Source organism: Pongo pygmaeus, chromosome 2 (genome assembly GCF_028885625.2).
Source record: "Pongo pygmaeus isolate AG05252 chromosome 2, NHGRI_mPonPyg2-v2.0_pri, whole genome shotgun sequence".
In the NCBI taxonomy this organism is placed as follows: Eukaryota; Metazoa; Chordata; class Mammalia; order Primates; family Hominidae; genus Pongo; species Pongo pygmaeus.
The window spans coordinates 70,702,060-70,714,102 of record NC_085930.1 but is presented as its reverse complement, the minus strand read 5'-3'; the positions used below and the strand labels follow the sequence as shown (position 1 = coordinate 70,714,102).

Below are 12,043 nucleotides of genomic sequence, written 5' to 3'. Positions count from 1 at the left end.
AAGTACTATAAGTGCCTGGTGGGGAGCCTTAAATTTAGGTTTTCCTTAGTGAATGAATTCTGTACATTGGCACATCTTTTGCAGGAGCCCTGGAAACATTGTCTGTGAAGTTTTTACAAGAGAGATTGGCTCCTGTGTGCATTGGGCTTCTAAAGAGCGTAGACCTCATATTCACAGTGGGGACCCTGTCCCTTTTCACCTCAGTTGTCATCACTTGGTAGATCAAAGATGAAAATTCCTGGATGGCTATCAGTTGGATATAAGTACTACTTTGAGCAGAAACACCTGATTTTACCCTGTTGCTAAGTTCTTGCCTGATCTAAATCCTTCTAAATAGACTGGCACTGGGTAACGTCCATATGGGCCTTGTGTGTCTGAGCGAGACATGAATAGACCTAAGAAGTCTCTCTAGTAGGCATTGCTATGCCAATTCTCTCCAAATGAATCTGTAGATTTAATGAAATCTCAAGTCAAACTTCCATCAGAATTTTCTTTGTAAAGATTATAAGGCTGATTCTGAAATGTATATGGAAATGGAAATGAGCTAGAACAGCCACTAGCCAAAACAATATTGAAAAGGACAAACATTGTTGTAGGATTCACAGTACTAGATTTCGAAACTTAACATAAATCTATAGTAATCAAAAGAGTATTACATTGGCATAAGGATGAAAAAAAGATTAATTCACCACAGTAGAATTCAGAAATAGACCAAACATATCAACTGATTTGCTACAAAGGCACCAAGATAATCCAATAGGGTTAGAAAAATCTTTTCAATCTATATTGCTTGAACAATGGTATATCTACCTATTTTAAAAAATAAATCTTAACCCTTGCCTCTCAACATACATGAATATTAATCAGAGTCATAATTAAATTTAAGAGTTAAACCTATGAAGTTTTAGGAAAAAATACATGAGAATATATTCATGACTTTGGGTAAGCAAAAATTTTTCAAGACACAAATAGCACAAAGTACAAAACAAAAAATTGGTAGGCTAGATGCCATAGCTCATGCCTGTAATCCCAGCACCTTGAGAGGCTGAGGCACAAAGATTGCTTGAGCTCAGGAGTTTGAGACCAGCTTGGGCAAAAGTGTGAGACCCCTATCTCTACAAAATATTTAAAACAATTAGTTGGGCAAAATATTTAAAACAATTAGGACTACAGGCAGCTCACACCTGTAGTCTTACCTGCTCGAGAGGCTGAGACAGGAGGATAACTTGAGCCCAGGAGTTTAAGGCTGCAATGAGCTATGATTGTGCCACTCCAGCCTAGGTAATAGAATGAGACCCTATCTCTCTCTCTCTCTTCTTTTTTTTTTTAATAAAAGAAGAAAGAAAGAAAAATAATAGTAAAAAAAAAAAAACTTTGCCAAAACTAAGAGTTCTGCTTTTCAGAAAGGCAAGCCACAAATCAGAAGGAAAACAATATATATACCCATCTCCATAATGTTTTATATATTAAAATACCTACAAATCAAAAATAAAAACACAATTCAGTAAGGAAAGGTCAAAGACCTTGTGAACACTTCGCAAAAGAAAATATACAAAAAGTAAACAAACATTTCAAAAAGTAATAAAGTGCCCAATAAAATGTTAATGAGATGCCACATTATACTCACTAGAATGGCTAAAACTACAACTACAAACAACAGCTACAGAAGCAACAATAACAAGAAACCAGTAATATTATTGTCGTTCACAGATCAGAACTCTTACACTTTACGGGTGAGAGTGTAGATGGTGCAGCCATTTTAGAAATATGTTTGATAGTTTTTTATGAAGTTAATCATATATCTGGTTGGTGACCCAGAAATTATACTCCTAGTATTTATTTTAAAATAATGAAAGCATGTCCACTTACAGACTTATACTCAATGCTTATAGCAGCTCTATTTATTATAGCAGAAACTAGAAGAGACTCAAATGTTTATTAAGAGGAGGAAGGCTAATAAGATTGTGCTGTGTTCATACAAGGGAATACTACTCAGCAGTAGAAAGGAATGAACTACTAATACACACAACTGTATAGATGAATCTTAAACATATGTCAGATAAAGGAAGCCAAATGCAAAAGAGAACATAGTTAATAATTTCATTTCTATGACATTCTTGAGCAGCTGAAGCTAATATGTATGACGAGTATCAGAATAATACTTGCCTTTGGAGGGGGTGGGTTAACTAAGAAAGGGACTTTTTTGGATGACAGAAATGCTTTTTGTCTTGATTATGTTGGTGGTTACACATTTGTCAAAGCTTATTGAACATTTTACTTAAAATGTGTGCATTTTATGACATGCAAATTTTTCTTTTATTTGAAAAAAAAGATTGTTGGGATTGAAGTTAACTTGTAAGGGTTCATTTCTTTCCAGCATAATAATGTGGTTTTGAGTTCTGGATCCAGATTTTAAAATATTAGTGCCAAATAATGGCCCTGTTACTTTCTATGGGGATACAAACTCTCTAGGCTTCAGATATGCCACTTGCAAATCACCTATATAAGAGACTTATTTAGAAGACTAAATGACACAATCAGCGCGTGGTACCGGGGCAATAGTAGGTCATCAGTACAGGTAGCTGCTCCTATGATTGTTCTTATTATCACTCTTATCATCACTCATACTGAGATCAGTACGAGAACAGAATAGTTTGTTAAGGAGTAAAGATATTGAAAGTCCAGGAGAAAATAAATATAGATCAGTAGACAGCCATAGATATGAACATGGATATAGATATTTACATTAACTCGAGGTTTTTACCCTGAAATTCATGTATAATCTTCTAGAAGTCTCTGTGTAGTGACCTTGTTGAATTATATGTTAAATATATATGTATATTTGTATGTTAATTGTTTGGGATAAAACTTCCATGGCTTTCTTGAGAATCTCAAAGAGGTTTTGTGACCTCCCCTAGAAGATTAATTATACCTTTTCAGGAATTACCTTTCACAATTTACTTACATTCCAAGTAATTTACTTAGCTATTGAAAATAAAGCCAAGAGGACCCTAGAGTATATATGTAAATGCTAGTGTACCATCTGAAAATTTCTTTTCATTTTTTATTGTGCTTTCTTTGGCCTTTATAATTTTCTTCATCATTTCTTGTTGAAGGTAAATAAGAAGGAAGAGTTGAAGATTTCTCAGTATTACTTTGGACAGAATAATTCTTTCTGTTTTATCAGTCACATACTTAGAGACAACATGGAAATGTGGGTAGGAAACATTTTGAATCCTTATATTAAAAACTATAGTGGTATACGATTTTTTGAAAATTCATATAGTTTAACGACAGAAACTGTCTCCGACAAGGGAAACAAAATTGGATGTAGAAGTAAAAAGAGCATGACTAAACAAATGACTGAATCAGCAAAATGAAATGTATTGAAACAGACAAATCATCACATCAGAATGAAGTTACTTCCTGAATTTACCACATGAAAAAAACCTGTGGAAATTAACAAGAAATTAGCCATCTGTATTTGTTACACTATGGATATAGCTGCATGTGAGAGAGACGAAAAATAGCTTAATAAACTGGCTTATCTGTCTTGTCTTGTCTGAGTGGCTCTGCCTGCAAGTCATCACGGGCCTGCACTAATACTATCTTCTCTGCAATCTCAAGAGTTGGTACCAGGTGATACCAGGTCTGCATTCAAACCAGGAAGGACAAAATGGGAAAGGAGGAGAATACACTTTCCTTTCAAGGACATGGTCAGAGGATATGGGCATCCTTATGCTCCATCTCTTGGCTAGAAGTTAGTCACATGGTCCCCGCCCCTCATGTAAGGCTAGGAAATGTAGGCTTTATTATTTTGGCCAGGTGCTTATCTAAATATTCTGCTGAGAAAGAGAAGAGTGGATATTGGCAGAACAACATGTTTGAAACCAGATATCCCTAAATAATCAGAGCTGCAAAAATCCAAAAATAAAAAATAAAAAACCAAAATGCCTCAGAAGATTTCTTGTCCTATATGAAATTTCCTTGAAAGGCTTACATCATTCCTTATAATTAATAATAATAATTATTGGGAGCCAGAGGTTATAATTGTTCTTTTCAATTTTGGTTGGAAGTATGTGAAAGTTGTTTAAAGAGTGAGTATATTTTATAATATTTTTTAACTGTAGAAATAATTTGTGTTGATAAATAAGCACTTATGTACAAACTAAACGTTTATTGCTATTATATATATGTGTGTGCATATACACATATATATTTTTATTTTTATTTATTTATTTTTTGAGAAGAGTCTAGAAGAGTCTCACTCTGTCACCCAGGCTGGAGTGCAGTTGCGTGATCCCGGCTCACTGTAACCTCCACCTCCTGGGTTCAAGTAATTTTCCTTCCTCAGCCTCCCAAGTAGCTGGGACTAAGGGTGCCCACCGCCACACCTAGCTAATTTTTGTATTTTTAGTAGAGACGGGGCTTTGCCATGTTGGCCAGGCTGGTCTCGAACTCCTGACCTCACGTGATCCACCCACCTCAGCCTCCCAAAGTGCTAGGATTATAGGCGTGAGCCACTACATCAGGCCAATATTACATATATTTTTTAATGGCCAACTGGTGAGAATTTTTAAAGCCTTTGCATGGTAGGTACTTGAAAAGTTGAAAGTAGATCTTGTTCACTTATGAGTCCATTGGATAAGGTACTTCATTATTAGTTAGAGAAACCAATTAGAAAAGCTTAAGGAAAAGAAGGATGGAGAAAATATCAATATGACTAGAATGGAGGTACAGAGTGAAAGGTGGAAGATTCTAACAGCGGAGGGGTTGACTTAGTTAGATTGTGAAGTGTATTCTAAGGCTTGGTAAGGCATTGGACTATTATTCTGTAGGCAATTGGGAGATATAAGGTGAATGACTATTACATGATTAGGTATTCACTAATGAGTACCAAAAGGGATGTAGCCAGGGTAGATGCAGTTCAACAAGAGGCTCTTAAAAGTGTGAATAACCAGAAAGAATTTTAATGCTTTCAATGCGGGAAAAGGGAAGTGGTTCAGCTACTTAAAAAAAAAAAAAAAATGTACTGGACTAGGAGTGAAGATGATTAAGTTTTTCTCCTAAGTGACTAACCTTAAATTATTTTAGGTTTCATAGTTTCAGTATCACTGTGAAGGTATTGTTATTTTTTTCACAAAAAAGTATTGGAATATAATGAAAATATGCATAAAAATACAAAATGTCATTCAGATTTCATTTGCATGAATCATTTGAATTAGTTCTATGATATCACTATAATAGATAGGTAGTAGACAATTGCATTAAAGTACTATGTTGGGCTATTATGATCCTTGTATTTTTACTGTGATAATTGTGAGACAGATCTGTCATAGACCACTGACTATATGGTTCAGATGGTGGCAGTGCAAAAACGCCCAAAGCACATTAACTACCAGTCAGCTCAGTTCCAAGATATTCAGTCCACTCTGTGAACTCAATCTGTGTGCCCAACCCTGTGACAGATCCTGCAAATATAGTGACTCCCCCAACATGTTCTCTGGCAACTGGGATTTAAGGTATTTAAATCTCTTGTATGAATTAAAAATCATAAGTATAACCTGATGTTGAGAGCAAATTATCAAAGATAGTTATTACTATTCCATTTTTGTTGCTGGAAATGAGACCAAAAATGGGTAAGTAAACTCCAATAGCCAGAAAACAAAGCCTTTTTTCCAATTATTAGAAGTAATATTTAAAGTGGGGATTGGGACATAGGGAATCCATTCTCTGTCTCCCTCACTCACCTTCCCCCACTAAACAAAAAAATCCTCATGAAATAGAACATATCCAACTTACATTCACATTAAATTATAACTCTTTTCTGGGGTAGCTTTTGATAGTGAAAGAGGGAGGAGAAGATCCCAATAGAAAGGCAGGCAGAGAGAATAGAATTTGTTACCAAGAGGCAAGTGCTTTAATTCTAAGCTCATTGTGCTGTAAGGTGGTTGGAAAATTCTCTGATATGGGCAATTAAGAGGCTGCCTTGAGGAGGACAAGTTTTATTTCCCTGTCTGCCTGTTCCCCCCATAGCCCTCAAGTCCTTCCAGATGCAGAGCCCCAAAACTTCTCAGAAGACCATCCAAAATAGAATGGTCTGCACATGGTCTGGGGATGTTGATGGCCTGTTGATTCTTTAAAGTGGGAGTTCTCACCCTTTTCTGATGCTCGTGGTCCTTTGAGAATCTGATGGGTGCTACAGAGCAAATCTTACAATATGCTTGATTGGAGGATTTAGTTAGGGATTGTTTAACCAGACATAATATTTGAAGAAAGTTTGAATTAGTTGTCAACATGGAGAACTTGGGAGATTTCCTAACAAAATCTAGATTTCTGACTTGGCTTGGCTTAGCTTAGCTTAGCTTTTCTGTTCTTTTTTATTTTCTTTTCTGTGAGATGGAGTTTCGCTCTGTCGCCCAGCTGGAGTGCAGTGGTGCGATCTCGGCTCACTGCAACCTCTGCCTCCCGGGTTCAACTGATTCTCCTGCTTCAGCCTCCGGAGTAGCTGCAACTATAGGTGCCCACCGCCACGCCCAGCTAATTTTTTTGTATTTTTAGTAGAGACGGAGTTTCACCATGTAGGCCAGTGTGGTCTTGATCTCTTGACCTGGTGATCCACCTGCCTCAGCCTCCCAAAGGGCTGGGATTACAGACGTGAGCCACTGTCTCCGGCCAATTTCTGGCTTTTCAAAAAAAAAAAAAAAAAGGAAGAGAGTTGACTTCATAGGAATAATGGTGGAAACAGCAGCAAGGAGCTAAAGTTGAGGGGTAGATGGCTGTATGGATACACCATGCACTCCTCAGTTCACATGCTCCCCAGCACTGTCTATTTTAAAATACCAACTTCGTTCATTTACATCAACCTTTTGTCAACTTACATTGTCCTCAGCAGTTTACCATGTCTTCCTTATACCCTCTCCACATAATAAAAATACTAACAATGATAATATTCTAATGTATGCATTTAACATTTTCCCGACATTATTCTAAGCATTTTACGCATTTAAGTTCACTTAATTCTCGCCTGTAATCCCAGCACTTTGGGCGGCTGAGATGGGCAGATCATCTGTGGTCAGGAGTTTGAGACCAGCCTGGCCAATATGGTGAAACCCTGTCTCTACTAAAAATACAAAAAAATTAGCCGGGCGTGGTGGTGGGTGCCTGTAATCCTAACTGCTGGGGAGGCTGAGGCAGGAGAATCGCTTGAACCCAGGAGGCAGAAGTTGTAGTGAGCCAAGATCGTGCCACTGCACTCCAGCCTGGGCAACAAGAGTGAAACTCCGTCTCAAAAAAAAAAAAAAAAAAAATCACTAAATTCTCACAGCATCCTTATGAGGTAGGTAATATTTCTTTTCCCACCTTATAGCTCAGGAAACTGAGGCACAGAGAAATTTAAGAGCTTTCTGAAGCTCACAGTGCTAGGGTATGGTGTATTAAGTCTTCTGATGCAAGCAGGTAGACTGCAGAGGTGGGGCTTTTAAACTGTTCTGAATGATCTTTTATGCATATATGCATGGATTTTGCCCATCATTTCAGAGTCAATTGATGAGACATCCCCTTTCCTGGGGCCTTGACAGAAGAGTTAGTGCTGCCGAGTGTAAGGAGCACAGCTTTGAGTATTGAGTATTGTGAGCCCCTGTGGGATGCATTCCACGTGGATGGTTTCACAGCTTTCTCCCTCCAACCCTGGAGGTCACCAAGGACTAGAAGTGCAAGGAGAGGTAGGGTATCTTCTTTATACATCAGGATCACCATGTCAGGCTTTCTTGGGCACTGTTGTTTCACAGCCAACTTCCGCAAGGTCGTATCAGAAGCAGGGCAAGTTTCACGGGTTTGCAGCCTGTCCAGTTAAACAGGACCCGTGCTTTAAAAAGGCCCCGTGCTTGGTTTAGGCTCTGCTCTTGCCACCTTGAAAGTATGAATATTTTTTTTCAAACAAACCACCCCCATTTTCACTTTGCACTGGGTCCTACCAATTTTGTAACCAGTCCTAATCAGGAAGCAGCATGTCTTAGCATATTGCTCCAGAAAGGCAGAGAACTTTATCTCTTCTGTTTACTGAACACTCGGAATTGTGGCTCCCACATTGTAAGCATTCAGTAAACATTTGTTAAAGAATGTTCAGCGTACAAGCTGTAGGTCAGCAAAGTTTCCTGTACAGAGCCATGTAGCAAATATTTCCTCTTTGCTAGTGGGTCTCTGTCGTAATTACCCAAATCTGCCATTGCAGCTCAAAAACAGCAATAACTATAGAGAAAGGAATGAGTGTCACTTTCTTCCAATAAAACTTTACTGACATACATAGGTAGTGGTCTGGATTTGGCCAACAGGCTGTAGTTTGCTGACCTCTGCTGTAGAGTCATACTGCTCGGATTCAACCCTGGCTCCACCATTTTCTTTGACTTCAGGCAAGTTGCTTAACTTCTCTGAGCTTCAGTTTATTTTTCTGGAAAACTGGGATAATATAAGTGCTTTCCTAATAGGGCAATGGTGATGATTAAATGAGATAATGCATAAAAGACATCTAGAACAGCTGAACACATTATAACCCTTTCAACTGCTGTTGGTACTACTTCTATAATCACTAAGAATGGCTTGACTTTCAGAGGTCCGCAGATAATTAACATATATAAGATAATTTCATCAGCTGTTTTGCTAGACAGGTTTTGAGGGATGAGCAAAGATTTTGTTAAGTATCCCAAGTGACTTTTCCATTTTCCTCTGCAAATATTTCATGGTAAGAAAGTACTGGTTTTGTTCCTTATACAGGATCTATGTTCACTGAAATTAGTCAACAAGGAGTCAAAAGATACAGTAGATTCTCTTCAAGGAATCTATCATCTTTGACCTCAGTTTCCCATCTATAAAATAAAGAGGTTGCACTAGAATAATGGTCAAGTCCTTTTACAAATTGGAAAGGCTACATAGTGTAAATGTTGTGCTCTTAGACTCTGGAACTGCATTTGGTTTTAAATCTCATCTCGACTAGTCAATAGCTTTGTGATGCTCAGTGGCTCTCACAAGGGTTGTTGTCTTTCTAGCTTTTAAAGTAAATGGCCTCCCCGCTTCCTTTTCAGTTTTTGGATCCTTCATGCATAAAGTAAGGAATGAGCACATTGCTTTGACAATCCAAACATGACTTTGTATTAAAGCTGATGTGTTACAAAAGACTGCTCAGAAATATTCCCATTTTAATTATATGCTTTGGCAACGACATTTATTTGCTTCCAAATTTTCAGATAAGAACAAAATCCAAAATGACCTAAAAACAATCATTCTGCTCATTCAAGGTGTTTAAACCATGTTCCTATTTATAGAAGGGATGGAGGAGAGAAGTGAGTTGGGTGAAATTTCTAGTGGTAATAGCTTGCTTTCTGCTTTTGAAGACGATGTTGATGAGAACTGAATGATTTCCTTATAATTGACACGAATTCTATCTGGATTCCACAAAGCACACTAACCAGCAATAACATGTCATACTCAACTGGATTACTGTAATAGCCTCCTCAGGGGTTTCTGTGTATCTACTCTTGGATATCCAATACAGTCTTTCTCCACAAAGTAGCACAGCTTACACAACTATTCATCAAACTATGCCACTCTGCTTAAATTGCTCCATTAACACTTCGATAAAATACACGCCTTTCACCAGCCCACAGTCCTGATGCAAATGTCCCTGCCTGACTCTCGTAGGACCTCTCACCCCTCTGCCCCTTATTTATAATGCTGGCCTTTTTGTCCACGTACCACACTTTCCCCCTTCCAGAGCCCTTGTCTGGCATTTCCTCTCATTGCAATGAACTTTCCCCAGAGCTTTGCTTACTTGTCTCCTTATTCTTCAGGGCTCTGCTCAACTATCACATAACACTTACTACTCTAGGAAATTCTCTATTTTATTTACAAGTTTATAGTTTCCCCTACTTGAAAGAAATCACTATAGAGGATTGTATTTTTCATTCTGACATCTAGAATATTGTCTAATGTCTGTTAGGTGTTCAATAAGTAAACATTTATTGACTAAATAAGTGAATGAATAAAGTTAATTTTTTGTTTGTAGTTTGTTTGAAGGAACATATTTAAATAAGCAGCATAGCTTGGCAGCCCACAATTTTATCACTTATGTATTAGAGAAAAGGCTGGATGCTGACTGGAGTATCTGTGTGGCTTTCTATTATGCTCCAGTAAGACATTCAGGGAGTTGTTATAGTGAAGGAACCACTTGGAGGTAGTAGTATGGCTATTTTATCTGTGAAACTATAGACTTCCTAGCTACATATGCACACACACACACATACACACACACACAAAATGAGACCAAGTCCCTAAAGGGAAATGCTCAAGGCACTATTTATTGAGCATCTGCTATATTCTAGGCCTTGGAAATGCAAAGATGAATAAGTATGGTGTATATCCTAGAGGAATTTTATCATCTAGTGGGGAAACAGAGATAGTTTAATAAAGAAGCTGCAAATTAATCAATTTTCCAGTAGAGGCTGTTAAAAATTGCTGAGAGAACCTACGATAAAGTGATTAATTTTTTCAGAGGTATTTGAGAAGCCTTGGCTAAGTAGCCAGGTCTCGAAAGATTATTAGAATTTGCTAGGTAGAAAAGATGAGAATTTCATTTCAGACAGAGGAATCTGCTTAAGCCAAGGCTCAGAAGTGAAAGTGGGGGTTATATGTGGGATTCTCTCATTTCCTGCCTCCAATTTTAAGGTTCAGTCCACTGACTAAAATAGGTCAACTGTTAGTTAATCCTCAGATTCTCCCTTTTTAGGGAGCACTAATCCAAGGAGGCTTTTTAAGTAAAGGTAAGTTAGATGAGAGACCTTATAAGAAGGGTGTTTTCTATGGAAGACCTCTCTGCTAACAGGTGTGTGTTCCTAGAAGGAAGTATCCTTTTTATGACATCATTGTCTACATGTTGTCCATTATATCCTCCAACATCCACCCAGAAAGTTATTCTTGGAGGATATCTTAATCATTCAAGATCAAAAGAGTTATTTTAATAAAAAGCAATTTAGAGTTTTAAGAAGCAGGCCAAATCTTTCTGAATAGCCATTACAATCTGCTCACCCCATACTAAATACCTTAAGAAGCTCAATTTCTCACCAGATGGCAGTATTCAGAGATGGAAGCTGTTTTTGCTCTGTTTTGGCTTCTGTTCCCTTCTCTTTCTCTCCACAAGTGTATTGTAAGGGCAAAACCATGAATATGAATATAAAGTTTTCAAATCTATCACAGGCTGCAATTTATTCATATCCAACTAATCCTGGATAGAAACCTAGCAGTAGCAAGTAAATTTTATTTCTACCTCATAATTAACAAAAATAATTACTGCTTTTGCTACACCTTTCCTAATGGCATGGATCAGACCTTGAGCATCTTACTTTTCCACCTGTAGCATCTTCCAGTTTATACATGATCTTGTGAATCTTTCCTTAACTTTTATCCCTTGGTCCTTCTGAGATATTCCCACACTGAGCAATTAATGTTTGTAAAATTTTTATTCCTTGTTTTATAGGAACAAGGGTGATTAGCCTCAAGAAATTGCAGGGAGTACTTTCCAGTCACTTTCATGTTACTCATATGTATGAGTTTTGATTGATTGAGCCATCCATGCATGGGCCACAATGCTAAGCACTTATTCTCATCCTTATACCCCACCTCTAAAAGTGAGGTAGTATTTGCATCATGTTTTTTTTTGATTCAGGCTACTCAGGCCCAGAGAAGTACAATAGCACCCAGTGACACAGCCTGATTTCAAAGTCTATGATTTAACCATCACACTATAGTGTTTCTTGCAGCTTTTTTCTTTAAGTTTAAACCTTGTTTTCTCTCTTGATCCTTCAGTGTTCTATCACTGCCCCATTTCTTGGCTAGTTCCCTTTTTCTTACTTCATTTGTATCATGTCTTCTAGAGTGATTGGAGACTAGACAGAAGCATTCTTAAACCTAGAGTGTAGGGGTCTATGGAATGGGTGATCAAGTTGAGAAAGTAGGCTTTATGCCAACATTTGAAAACCCTAAGACCTGGGAT

At 37.6% G+C, this 12,043-nt stretch overlaps 1 protein-coding gene across 5 annotated transcripts in view; it reads left to right on the top strand.

The window, feature by feature from the left end:
- The window catches only part of GRM7 (glutamate metabotropic receptor 7), an 888,658-nt gene that overhangs the window by 393,037 nt on the left and 483,578 nt on the right, over positions 1–12,043 (top strand). The gene's annotated exons all lie outside the window — the stretch shown is intronic.